Source organism: Macaca fascicularis, chromosome 8 (assembly GCF_037993035.2).
Source record: "Macaca fascicularis isolate 582-1 chromosome 8, T2T-MFA8v1.1".
NCBI lineage: Eukaryota > Metazoa > Chordata > Mammalia > Primates > Cercopithecidae > Macaca > Macaca fascicularis.
Window position 1 is genome coordinate 9,212,217 of NC_088382.1, and position 13,529 is coordinate 9,225,745.

The window sequence follows — 13,529 nt, forward strand, 5'->3', positions numbered from 1 at the left end:
TCGGCCCGCGGGCGCTGACTGGCCTGTGGGAGTCACGTGCAAGGGCGGGGCGGGGGTGCGCGGCCCCGGCTACACCTCCGCCGGGCGCCGGCAGCGGGGCTGTGCGGAAAGCTCCTCCAGCAGGCAAAGTCCAGGCTCTGGGGTCTCCGCGGAAAACGCCCAAGTGCTACAGGCAGGGCGCGGGGAATCGCCCGCAGCCCAGCCGGAGGTCGATTGGGTTCGCTGTGGTGCCCAGGGTCAGCTTTATTAATGAGTTCCCTTTCTCCCTCCCCGCCCCCCTTCCCGTGGTCCTCATCCCGCGGTGGTGGGCGAGGGGCGGGGCCAGTAGAGAAGAAGGTGACCTCTTGGGCTCAACTCCCGATCTTGTGTGGGGCACTGGGTCACCCGGAGTGCCCGGCTGGATGCTAGTTTCTGGGCAGGGGTATCCTGCCCGGATTCCGGGGAGGTTCAGGAGACACCCAGACTGCCTCCTAAAATCAGAGCATACAGACTGAAGCCTCCCTTTTACCTTCCCAAAAGCCTAGGGAGACGGTCGGGAGCCCTTGCCTCACCCTCAATTTTATGTATTTAAGCAAAGTCTGCATCCCTTCCTGGCGACGCTTCCCATCTCCCGTTGCCTCCTCTCTTCTAATCATTCCCCGTTTTTTCTGCAGCCTGCGGCGGCCGCAGCACCAATCCAAGGGATGTGGCAAGGACTGGGGAGCCCGGCGGTCCAGGGGAGCTTCTCCGTGGAGGGGGCTCTTCCAGGGAATGGGGGAGGGGAATGTGTCAGGCCTGAGTTGGGAGTCGGCGTCAGGGCCTGGAGGCCCCAGCGCAGCGGGGCTGCGAGCCGGAGAGTCCCTCAGACAGGTCTAAAGGTTAATAGAGCAATCACAGGGCCCTATTACCGCGTAAAAATAACCCATCGATTACCGCAGCCTTCAGCCCCAGATAACAGCCGGCGGGTGGCTCTCACGCTTTCGGTTAAACCTTTTTTTTTTTTTTTTTTTTTTTTTTTAGGCCGCGTTTTTTTCCCCAGCACAGGCTTCTCAAACCAGATTAAAGGGATGGGGGAAGGGGTCGGGATATCACCCTGCACGAAACCCGTGCTGCTCCGAAATCAGGCTGGGGACGCCACCCGCTTCGGCAGTAGGAAATCAGTCATGGATTCCCAGCGTGAGTGAAGGCAACCCGGGTGTTAAGGACGAGGCCAGAACGCGGGGCTGGGTAGAAGGAAACCCCCCATGGGATCGTGGCCAACTCCTGGGGATTCTCAGGAAAATCCCAGAGGAAGAAACGAGCGCGGCTGCGCGGGGAATTCTCTTCCCTGAATGAGAGGTGCGGAGGTTCACTGGGGCCCAAACAGAGGCTGCGTGGGGCGACGAGCGGCGAAAGCCCTGAGCACAGGCTGGACGCACTGCAGCCGCTCCTTCAGACCCCGGCCGGCCTGCACCCCTGAAGCTGGGGGCGCACACTTAGGATTTCTTCTCCGACTTCTCCCAACTCCTAGCCTGCTCCTTAGCAGAATTGGCGCCATGGACCCGAGACGTGGGAACTTAGGCTGAAGGGGTCCTGGGGATCTCGGAGGCCGGTGCTGGGGAAAAGCGGTCTCTGAAGCACGCTCCAATCTGCGATCCTTCGGACGCAGCGGAGAAGGAAGCAGACCCTGCTCGCGGTTTGAAACCGGCAATCATCCTCGCGGGGGTGAGCGAGAGAGGCGCGAAGCCAAGGCCCGCGGCAGGGGCCTGCAAGGCCTTTCTGGAGAGTGGAAATTCTGGGCTTGGGCGAGCGGGAAGGTGCCCCGGCCTCTCTTTTCTCCGAGGAAATCTGTGGCTCCAGGGCTGCCTGGGGTCTCAGAGCTGCCTCCCATGCGCGACCCTCAAAGGGCGAAAAGGGCTGAGTCTGGACCAGGCAGTGAATTTTCTTAGCAACAAGCCAGGGGCTTGGGGCTTAGTGTCTGGCGGGGTGCCATCTGAGCCTTCTCCCCACAGCCAAAGACACAGGCGGCGCTCCTACGTCGGCTTCTCTCAGTAGTGCGGGATGGGCCGCAGCGGGAGGTGCGGTGCCTTGCCGCGATCCTTCACCCTCGCCCTCTCCATCCTCCCTAAGCTTCAATCCCCTGCTCTGTACACTGGTGGGGCTATAACAGGCTGCGCTGTGGATGGCCGCTGCCACATCCCTGGGTGGGATCGCCTGCTTTTGCTGGGTACTTGCTTGCTAGGAACCCCAGATTCCCTGAGCCGCCAGTTTCTGCCAGCCCTGGGCCCCACCACCACCTCCCACCACCCCCCACCACCCCGGTCCTTTACCCACACCTTCCGCTGGCGCTCCTAGTGGACTGAAACCTGGGATCCCCTGACCCAGGAATATTCACTGTCTCTGGAAGGCGCCTGGGACAGAGAAAATTATGTTTCTTGTGGCTTTTTCCTCTAGGTCCAGCGCCCCAACTTTCTCCCCAAGGCCTCAGCTCAAGGATAAACCAGGAGTGGTTGGCAAACGGGCTGCTTTTGGGGGGGGGTGTTTCCTTTTCCCTCCTTTCCTCCTTGGCTCGCCCCCTCCCTCCCTTGGGCCAAGCGGGAGCCTGCAGGTTGGCTGCGCGTTGCCAGGAGCGGGGAGCATTTCAAGGCCTCGCTGGGCCGCCGGCTGGAGGAGGTTTATCGGCGCCTCTCTAGGTTCCCAGGCTTCTCTCTCGCTCCAGAGGCCGCTGGGAAGGGGGGCAGCGGGTGGGTGCTCTGAGGTCCGGCCTCTTGGCTATTTTTAAGGAAGATATGCCTGGGCTGGCCTGGGTAGAGCAGCCCAATCCCCATTCAAGTCCTCTCTCGGGTTTCCTTTCCCATAATCTCGGAGGAGAATTTAACACTGTGAACGTCTTTGACTTTTTTTTTTCCCCTAAGAGCCTGGGTCTAATGACCCAGCGTCAGGTCGTCAGATTTTAGACAAATAAGAATTACTTAGGTGTACTGTACTCTTTTAAAAAATATCTCCAAAGCAAGAATAAATTGCTTTGCCCTGTTCCATTAAGGCTCCTGGGACTTGAGCTGGTCCATACCCTAGAAGAAGCAAATTATAGGCTGCGTATCGTGTACAGAGGAATTTAAACACTGGTTCCACCAAAAAATAAAAATAAACGGTGGATGCTGGAATTCACAGTGAAACCACTGATGGTTTCCCAGTGTCGAGTTCCCGCGAGTTTTTGGTGGGACGTGTCCGAGTTTGCTTTAAACCAAGTGCAATGCCAGGGACCATGATCTTGGCTGCTACACCCGTAACAAAAGCAACGTCTGAAAAAAATTTGGCGCCACCAAGTTCGCCAGAGTCTTATAATGGAAAACAAGAAACCCCAGAGAGAATCAACCTCCTTCTATGGAACGAATTCCTCCAAGATATGGACGCACCGCTGCGGCAGCTCGCGAGGGTTGCGGACAGACATTCAAGGTGACCCGCGCAAAACGAATGCCAAGTCCTGCCCCCACACGGCCCTCGAATTCCCCCACTAGGCCTGGGCGCCGGTCTGCGATTCTCCTTCCCTGCGCAGCACTCGGTCCTCACCGACGCTGCCCGCCGTGCCCTGCACGAGCCCCCGCGGGTGCAGCGCGGAGAACCAGGGTGCGGAGCAGGATGCGTCCCTGCTGAAGGAAAAATGGAGAACGAATTCAGCTGCAAGGCCACGTCGACCTACCTTCCTTCACTTCCTATGGTCCGTGCCTCGGACACTCAGAATTCTTGGGGATACGGAGTGGATGTAGAGGCCCCGCCCTGTTCCCCCGGAACCGAGCTCTGCAGCCTGTTACAGACGAGAGGAGAGGAAGCAGCAACTCTTATTAATGGTCTTGCTTTCGAAATTACTACTCTGGGTTGCAAAGCGAATACATGTTCTCCCTCGTAGACCTCCGCAAGTGCTTCCTGGTGCTTCCAGCCCTGAGGACCAGAGTTTGTGGCACACCCCCTCATATTTTATAGTCACTTCCAGATTACAGAACACTTTCAAATCTCATTTTTCTCTGGGGAACAACAATATCATTAGCAAGAGGGAGGGAGAAACGGTGTTACCGCCCTCACCTTACAAACCAGCACATGGAGGCTCAGAAAGGTTAAGGTACTTGTGTGAGGTGGCAAAGCAAGGGCGGAACTGCAGATCTAGAACCTGGATTCCTGAATCTTAGTTCTTTTTTTCCCCCATTTTATTAAATATTGACTTTCTACCATGAAAACCTATTTTTAAGAACGATCTTTTAAAAACTTTTCTAAGTTTCCTTTAATGAGCATGTTTAACATTTAAAAAATAAAATCGACGTTTTAAATAGTTTATATCTCATAATCTAAGAGCCCACAGGAAGAGGGGGAAAAGTGAAAAGGAATCTCTGAACATTTTTGCTGAGTTCAGGATGGACACCATAGCCTTTTTGAATAGGAAGGGCCTCTTCAGGTCCAGCATAGCTGAGGCTAGGACTGAAGCCCAGTCCAGTGCGGGCAAGTCCAGGCAGGGGCCCCACTAGGTTGGGGAGCACCAGCGCTGGAGGCGTAGTGGCCATGTGGGTGCCACCATGTATGCTGCCTTTCTTGCTGCCAACTTGGTTCCCTCTCTCCCTCCCCATCCAAGGACCTGGAGAAAACAGCAGCCCGAAAGAGCTGCTAACACCTACTGCCCAGGCCACCCACCACCCAGACCATAGGGAGTCTGGTTCCCAGACTGCAGGTTCTTTGAGTCTGTAAGGGGCCCTTTCCTTCGGGGATTGCCTCCTCTGGGATCTCTCTTGGTGACACAGGCCCCAATTCTTTCACATGTGGGGCCTCGCTACCCCCTAATTAGAGACTTTTGAAGTCACAGTGCTGTTTGTGCTGAGCCCAGAGCAAGAGCATGGTTAACATCCTTGGACTAGTAAAATGATCTTGCACTTTTTTCATTTGTCCATGCCCCCTGAAGTCATAAAGTAATTTATATGGGCTTGGCTGTCCACACACATGCACCACTCACCTCCCCTCTACACACCCCAAAAAGTATGCTCTGTGAAGGCAGTGACCAAAATCCTGGTCTGCCCAGAGCAAGGATTACAGTAGGTGGTCAATAAGTGTTGGGTGAATGATTAAAATTTTAAAAAGGGCTGCTAATAGCATCCATCAAAGTTGCTGGGAGATGGAGAATGAAACATTCCCCTCAAGGGACCTGGTGCACTGATGGGCAGGACTGCCATTTCTCAGAGTAGAACACTGACCAGAAGTGGAAGGAGTGGCCCACCCTGGGTGGCACAAATCCCCCTGGTGGCTTCATCTGCCAGTGGAGCTGCTACCTCCCACAAACCACCAGCACAAATCTAGGCTGCTCCTAAGGACACCTCAGGGTCCCCAGGTCCTGGGGACTGCAGGAAGAAGGGACTTCCCTGTGTGCAGCCAGGATGTGGGAAGTTGAGCTGGGAACCTGGCTAGATGCTTAGGCTGTTAGACTGGCGAGGGAGGCCTCAGGGCTCCGGGGATGAAGGCTGACCAGGAGCCAGGTGTACCCTTTCTGAGGCATAGGGAGCCCAACCCATAAATCCTGGAAGGATGGAGGGACCAAGTCAGCGGGATAGAGAAAAAATGCAGGAGTGGAGGAGGAGAAGCAAGAGGAGGGAGAGAAAAGCGGGAGAGAGAGAGGAAGACAGGCAGAGACCAGGACAGAGAGAAATGACTGGCCAGCAGTGGAGAGGGAGAGGTGGCCATTCATCCACTCATGCATCCACTCACTCACCCACTCATTCATTTCACATTGACTGAGCACTTACTCTGTGCCAGGAACACTACAGGCATGAGTACTCAGCATGGAACAAAGTAGAGAAGAATTCTATCCTAAGGAACTTACATGCTATAAGAGAAAAACGGACAATAAAGAAGTCAAATACAGAGTGTTGAATGATGAAATATTATGGAAAAACCAAAGCGGGGAATGGACCGGCAGAGAGAGCAGAGACAGAGAAAGGAGAGAGACCACAGACTCTGGGAAGTAAGGCGAGCTGGGAGTCAAGAGACTTGGAGACGGAGACAGGCCAGGACCTCCTGGGAGAGGAAGGACGCCAGAAAGCGGCCGGGCCTGGGTGGGAGGAGAAAGAACCCGACTGGGACGAGGTCAACCCAGAGTCCAGGGCTCCCCTTGCCCAGCTCCCAGCGAGGACAGTGGTGACGGTACGGACACCCGCGGCTGGAGCGCCGCCAGGCCCAAGACCTCCACGCGCACACCAGGGGACTGGTGGGTCCCCCAGATATCTGGCATTCCCTGAGCCAGCTCGGCCAGTTTCCGCAAAGGCCGCCCCCTCCCCCGCCCGGTAGTGGCCGGAACACCCCACCGGCCCGGCACCCTTGCCCTCGCCCCGAGGTGACCCGGAGTTGGGGAAGACGCCCAGGCAGGCGCCGCGACCTGGCGCGGCGAGCAGAGACAGGAAAAAGTGTGAAGGAAGAGCGAAGCCCAAGTGCGAAAACAGCCTCTGGTCCGCAGGCGCAGAGACCCGGGGTCCTCTGAAAGGGGGGCTGTGCTGGGACCGGAGGCCCGGCCGTCCTCGGCGCAGGCGAGGACCCCTTCAGACAGGCCGGGCTTCCCTGGCGGTGGACGGGAAAGTGGCCTCCACGACCACCCCTCCCACCCCAACCGCAGCAGGTGCCCACCGAGAGCGCTGCTCCCCTCCGAACACCGCTTCCGAGCTGGGAAGTTCCTATTGTTAGAAATCATTGGTTTCTTGTAACAACAGTCTCAAGAAAGGGGAGGCACGGAGCTTGGAATAGCTAGATAGTCCTTCTTCTGTCAAAGGGTGTTCACTGTGTTCTGAACGGAGTGGATTTTAAAGAAGAACCTCCCACTCCATTTCTTTGCGGCTGGTTTCCACTCATCCCCGTCTTTAGTCTTGTGCGTGTGCGTGTGTTTGACAGAAGGACAGGGGCTCTCCGGTTAAAGTGGGACTTCTGGGGCTGCCCCCTGGTCTGCAGCAGAGGTGCTAATGAACAGCAAATTGCCAAAGGGCAAGGAAGTGAAGAGAAAAAATCCAAGGTGCAAAGGGGCACAGTGAAACGGAGCTCTCCGCACCTAGGTGGAGGGGACTGGCAGGATGTCACTCAGGAAGGTGGAGAGCTATCCCGACTTCATCTCCTCCTCCCTCCCCTATTTCACACCATCTCCCCGGGGGGCCTCCCCCAGTGAGGGGCAAACGCCACCCCTCCCCTAGGAAGTCTCTGCAGATGCCCAGTTCCAGGGACCCACACTCTTGGGCTCAGGGGCTGGTGGGCTCAGAACACGTAGAGTAAATAAAAGACTTACTTGCCACCTCAGTTTCTCAATCACCCTGTGAGCGCTTTGTCTTTACTGCACTTCCCAAACTCTGAATTCATCTCTCTCTTTCCATACATCGAATGGAGACGCACACACCCCCTCCATACACCACCTTTTGTCAGGGACTGTGACGTCCCCACCCTAGTCTTTGAACATGCCCCAGCAGATATACTATTTGCAATGAGCTGCAGGACAAGAAGAGCTAAATGTAAGTTGTGTTTAAAACTATAAAATAGTATTGTTGGTATCTTCAAAACCTACAGCTTTATTCATAATTGCCCCAAACGGGAAACCACCCAAATGATCCTTAAGCGGGGGAATAGGTAAACTGAGGTACATCCATACAATGGAATACTACTCAGTAACAAAAAGGAATGAACAACAAACACCCAACACCACTAATGAATCCCGAATGCATTCAGCTAAGTGAAAGAACATTCAAAAGATTATAGACAAAATCCATTTTCTATGACATTCTGAAGAAGACAGAACAATAGGGGCTGAAAACAGATCAGAGGTTGCCAGGGGCTGGGGAGCGGGAAGAGTTGACTACAGAGGGGGAGGAAGAAATTTGGAGGGGCGCTGGGACTATTCTCATATCTTATGATGGTGGTCACATGATTTGTGTGTTTGTCAAGACTCAGAAAACTGCACACTAGAAGGAGTGAATTTACTTATATAAGTTGCACTTCAATAAATCTGGCTTTGAAAAAGGCAGAAGGACAAAGAGCACAGGTGGAGCAGAATAAGACTCTTTAGCTCCCATTCTCTCCAACCCCATCCTGTCTTTAGTGCGAGTCCGCATCTCTGGTACGCTTTTGACTCCCACCTAAAATATGCTAGAAGAGTGATTTATATACAAAAGAAAGCCTTGCATTTCTTTTTAAAGGATCATTTTTCAAGGTTGGTCCTCCCTATTGCTCATCCTTGGTCCACAGGAATGGCCACAGTGGTCCATCCTGGGTACAGCTCCAGTGCCTATCTTGAGCACGTATGGCACAAACACACGAGCACCGGTGCACTCAGGTTTTTGGGCAGGCTGCTGGAAGGGTGACGTCAGAGTGAGGGTTATCCTCCTCTCACATCCTGAAGGTCTTGAAGCCAAACAGCAGAAGCTCGGGGATTGCTAAGTCCCTTTCAACAACCTGATGGCTGCCTGGGAGAGGGTGATGGGAAGCAGACAGAACCAATCAGTCCTTGGAAACTGAGTTTGGTCCAGCTGGTCCCCTGAGACAAGAGTAAGCCAAGGACTGGCCTTGAAGGAGAAACACTTTGGCCCCTTGAGAGTAGGACTGTATTTCTGAATGGACTAAGGGAAAAGCAGTCAATGAAATGTGGTCTTTTCTGTACAAGATGATATCATTCTGCAGAACCCATTACTCTGGCTCTGAATTTTTTTTTTTTTTTTTTTTTTTTGAGATGGAGTTTCGCTCTTGGTGCCCATGCTGGAGTGCAATGGTGCAATCTTGGCTCACCGCAACCTCTGCCTCCAGGGTTCAAGCGATTCTCCTGCCTCAGCCTCCCAAGTTGCTGGGATTACAGGCATGTGCCACCATGCCCAGCTAATTTTTGTATTTTTAGGAGAGACAGGGTTTCTCCATGTTGGTCAGGCTGGTTTCGAACTCCCAACCTCAGGTGATCCACCAGTCTCGGCCTCCCAAAATGCTGGGATTATAGGTGTGAGCCACCGTGCCTGGCCTCTGGCTCTGATTCTTAAGTCAATTTCCATCATGCTCAGTTGCAGGTCATGATGTTCACATGGATGGGCTACCATCAGGGTGCAAGGTAGCCAGATGAAAGTGCTCTGTGCCAGATAAAATCACACTCTAGGCTTGTATTTACAGCAATTATAGTCTAGTGGACATCACATGAGAGCCCAAAACCACTGACTGCCTGGGCTACAAGATGTCTTTGCTACCTCTGCTCTTCAATAAAAGTGAGGGGTGTGTGTTTGTGTGTGTGTGACAGAGAGAGAGAGAGAGAGAGAGATTGGTTGTTTCTACCTCTTCCCAGAGTTCTTGATAATATCATTGTTTCTAACTCCAGTCATACCTCTGCGATCAGGGAAGAAAAATGGATGTTAAGATTAGCAGACACCCACTGGCCATTGATTTTAATTTCGTCATTCGAATTTGAATTTAGAATCCAACACCACCAACACTAAGAAAACAATACCATGAACAAAAACAAAACAATCCCCCACAAAATATTGTGTTTCCTCCTAAGAACAAAGCAGACAGTTTGGCTTCCATGATCTTCTCTGTCCCTCACCCTGGGAGAGCTTGCTAATTAAGCAGCAGAGGAACCAAAAGGTGGCAAGGGAAAGAAGTGATGAGGATGCAGTCCACTGCTGGGAGAGCTGGTGGCAGGACAATGTTCTGCAGGGAGAAAAGAAAGGGATCCCTGAGGGCTATGCTGGCTCTGACCTTACAGAGGAAGGCCTTGAGTGAACCAGGCAATGGTTCAATGGGGCAATGCTGGGAGCCTCAGTCTCCCTCTTATGAAATGAGATTGAACACCTGATCTGTGAGTTCTTTCAGCCTACATGCCCTCTGATACAGAATTACTCGAATTCCCTCACAAGAGCTACCATTCACAAAGCAAACATTTCTTGAATGTTTATTATGTGCCAGGCACCATACAAACTTGTAGATACATGGATGAACACAAGTTTCTACCTGCAAACCAGAGAGCAAAAGCGTCCTGCAGACAGGAGCAGGAGTGAATGCTGGCACAGACACCAGCAGGAAGGGGACCCACCGTGCCTCCTTGGGGAAAAGGGCAGGTGGGAGACGACTTAAATGAATTCAAGGAACACATTGCTTTTAATGCAGACGTGTTTCTCCCTCTCTTTTACCTAGTACTCTTTCTGGACCTCACCACACACACACACACACACACACACACACACACACACACACACACACGGTGTGGCCTGAGTTGGGGGACAGAATGCCTGCGGACTCTGGGTTGTTCATGCACTGACACCCACACCCATAACCCATGACTTCGCCCTTTTCACACATTCGATGCCAACCATGCATATCGATCCTGGACCTGCCTAGTGCCCATTTGGAGGGCACAAGGGCTGGGAGTAGGGGTAGGAAAAGAGATGCAGGCCCCAATCCAGTTTTCATCACCACCTCCTGGTGTGGCCTCAGGCACGCCAGCCGCCCACTCTGGCCCTCGGTCTCCTTATCTGTGAAATGCACTGGTTGTGCTGAATCAGTCCTCTCTCTCTCTCTTTCTCTCTCTCTCTCTCTCTCTCTCTGTGTGTGTGTGTGTGTGTGTGTGTGTGTGTGTGTGTGGTGAATCAATCCTCTTTTCTCTCTCTCTTCTTTCTCCCTTTCTCTGTTTCTCCACAGAGTCTGGCTCTGTCTCCAGGCTGGAGTGCAGTGGTGCGATCTCAGCTCACCACAGCGTCTATCTTCCCAGGCTCAGGAGATCCTCTCACCTCAGCCTCCCCAGTAGGACCACAGGCGCGCGCCACCACGCCTGGCTAATTTTATTTTTCTGTAGAGATGGGGTTTAGCCTGCTGTCCAGGCTGGTCTCAAACTGCTGGGCTCAAGCGATCCTGCCGCCTCGGCCTCACTAAGTGCCGGGATTACAAACATGCACCACCGCGCCCGCTTGCCGAATCATTTCTAAGCTTCCTTACAGCTCTTTAGGAACAAATGAACACCACATCGTTAACACTGGGATTAAGAGATGGAATAAAGCCACGTATTTGTTGCCGGGTAGAACAACGCTGCCTGCAATCCACGCGAGGGTGTTAGGCCCAGCTCCCGGGTGAACGCGGGCCCCGCCCATTCCACGCAGAGGCCCCGCAGGCGCTCGCAGAAGCCTCGGTGCGCGGCCGGGTGTGCAGCAGGGGTGATGGATGGCCGCGGGGCCGGCGCCTGGCAGGCCTTATTGATGAGGTGCGCGCTGACGGCCGCCGCGGAACCCCAGGCGGAGGGAGGCGAGCGCGGGGCGGCTGGCGGCGCAGACTCGGCGGCGCTCGGGGTCAGCCCTCGGCCGGCCGCCCCCGCCTCTGCCCGGCCTGGCGCCCCGCTGCGCCGGCCCCGCTTCCTCCCTTCGGCAGCCTCGCTTCCCGCCCCCCGCCCGTCCGCGCCCTCGCGTGGGTCCCGGCGCCGGCTCTCCCTCCCAGTCTCCCGGCGGGGCAGCCCCGCACCCCGCACCCCCGCACCCCCGCACCCCGCACCCCCGCACCCACCCGGAGGTAGGCGGAGGCTCAGAGGCCGCGCGCCCACCGGGGCGGGTTCCCGCCCCTGCGCAGGGGCCACGCCCTCCCAGGCGGAGCCGCCGCGGCCGGAAGGATCGGATTCAATCTAGATCGGCAAGAGCAAAGTTTCGGGGGAATTACTCACGCTGTGCACGGGAGGAGAAAATTCAGGACACTGGTCAATATTCTATTAGGGTTCATTCGAATTATATAGTGATAAGATAGGTAGTGAAATCAACGTAAACACACCTGCCTATAAAGACGGCGAGGTCTTGCGTGAATTTTTTTTGTACTTTTCTAATGTTCTCATGGAGCAAGTGTTCTTTTATAATAACACACACTGTCATTGCTGTGCTTGAAAAGGTGTGACGAAGCTTAGTTCATTCTCCACCCCTGCGCTCAGTTTCCCCCCGTTCCACCTTCCTCCCTCTGGTTATTGCCTCGTTTTTCTTCCCTTGCCTTTGGGGAAGGAGGAGCGAGGCCGCTGGGCCGTTACCTGAGGCCGACAGGCTGGAGAACAAGTGGGCCGAGCTCCTGCCTGCCTCACCTGTCACCTGCCCTTTCTACGGAAAGCCCCCACGGCCACCTCTGTTAGTGACACTAAGGTGAGGGTCATGAACAGATCCCCTGCGAAGCAGTCTCCGTGAATGAGAATTAAAGGAGAAAGTCAACACTGGAAACAACGTGGAGCATTTATGGTCTGAAGTGGTTTTTGATTTGTTTTTTTTTCTTCCCTGTATGAATTGAGAGCTAGCCCTGGACTGGAAAAGGTCCTAAATCCTTCCTTAGATGTGCCCTAAGAACTGGGAAACAGGTAGCCTCTTCTTTGGGGTGCCATAGAAAGAGGAGGGATGGACCTCAGGTTGCTGTGGCCTGAGTGTCATTGTAGAGCGAAGCTTATGCCTGGAGGATCTGGGTCTAGTTGAGGCTGGAGGGAGCTCCTTGGTCTGGGAGTCAGGATTCCTGGGTTCTAATCCCACCACTGCCACCAGAGGAGTGCCATGCCCACAGGCAAGTCATTTAACTTTCTAAGCCTTAGTTTTCTGTCCGTAAAATGAAGAGACTACTAAACTGTCTCCTAGGTTCCTTCCTGTCCCAACATTTTGTGACTTTAAGCTCCCGAAATCCAGCCTGGACAACATGGAGAAACCCCATCTCTAATAAAAATACAAAAACGTAGCGGGGTGTGGTGGCACATGCCTGTAGTCCCAGCTACCAGAGTGACTGAGGTGGGAAGATCACCTGAGCCTGGGAGGTCGAGGCTGCAGTGAGCAGTGATGGCACCTCAGCACTCTGGCCTGGGCAACAGAATGAGGCCTTATCTCTTAGGGTGGGAACACCTGACCCTAAGTCTGAACTCAATCTTAGCCATGCATAACGAATATGTTCAGTGAGGAACTAAAAATGGGAGGCCCATTTGAATATGCAAAATAAAAGGTTTGGTTTGCAGATGAAAACTGGGATCCATTTACTAGGCAAACATTTATTGAGTAACACTGGGCATTGCTATATGCCAGGCACAGTGCCAAGTATGCTGCATGGATTGATTAACCACACAATCACTTATCCACACAATCACTCTATTTCCTCCGTTTTACAGATGGAGAAACTAAGGCACAAACTGTTAAGTAACTTGCCCCGCTTAATAGGTGGTGGAGCCAAAATTTAAATTCAAGTAGGTTGACTGTAGAACTCAAAAACTGCTCCTCTGGGCAAGGCAATGGTACTGTGCTGGGTATCTTCTTACATAACCTTTTCTTTTCTTTTCTTTCTTTCTTTCTTTTTTTTTTAAAAGAGAGAGAGACAAGGTGTTTCTCTTTCACCCAGGTTGGAGTGCAGTAGTGCGATCATTGTTCACTGGAGCCTTGAATTCCTGGGCTCAAGCGATCCTCCCACCTCGGCCTCCGGAGTAGTGAGGAGTACAGGTGCACACCACCAGACCTGGCTATTTTGTTAGTTTGTTTGTTTGTAAAGACGGGGTCTCGTTATATTGACCAGGCTGGTCCGGAATTCCTGGCTGGAGTGACCCTCCC

The 13,529-nt window shown here is 53.6% G+C and overlaps 1 protein-coding gene across 4 annotated transcripts in view; it reads right to left on the bottom strand.

Annotated features, from left to right (window-relative positions):
- Positions 1-13,529, bottom strand: part of GATA4 (GATA binding protein 4) — an 84,842-nt gene that overhangs the window by 57,282 nt on the left and 14,031 nt on the right. For 2 of the 4 annotated variants that reach the window (XM_074000228.1, XM_065518771.1), the window contains exon 1: positions 3,659-3,774. The exons of the other annotated variants lie outside the window; for them this stretch is intronic. The gene's annotated coding sequence lies outside the window, so the exon portion shown is untranslated. Of the gene's footprint in view, positions 1-3,658; positions 3,775-13,529 lie in introns of those variants that run through there. 4 annotated transcript variants of the gene reach the window in all.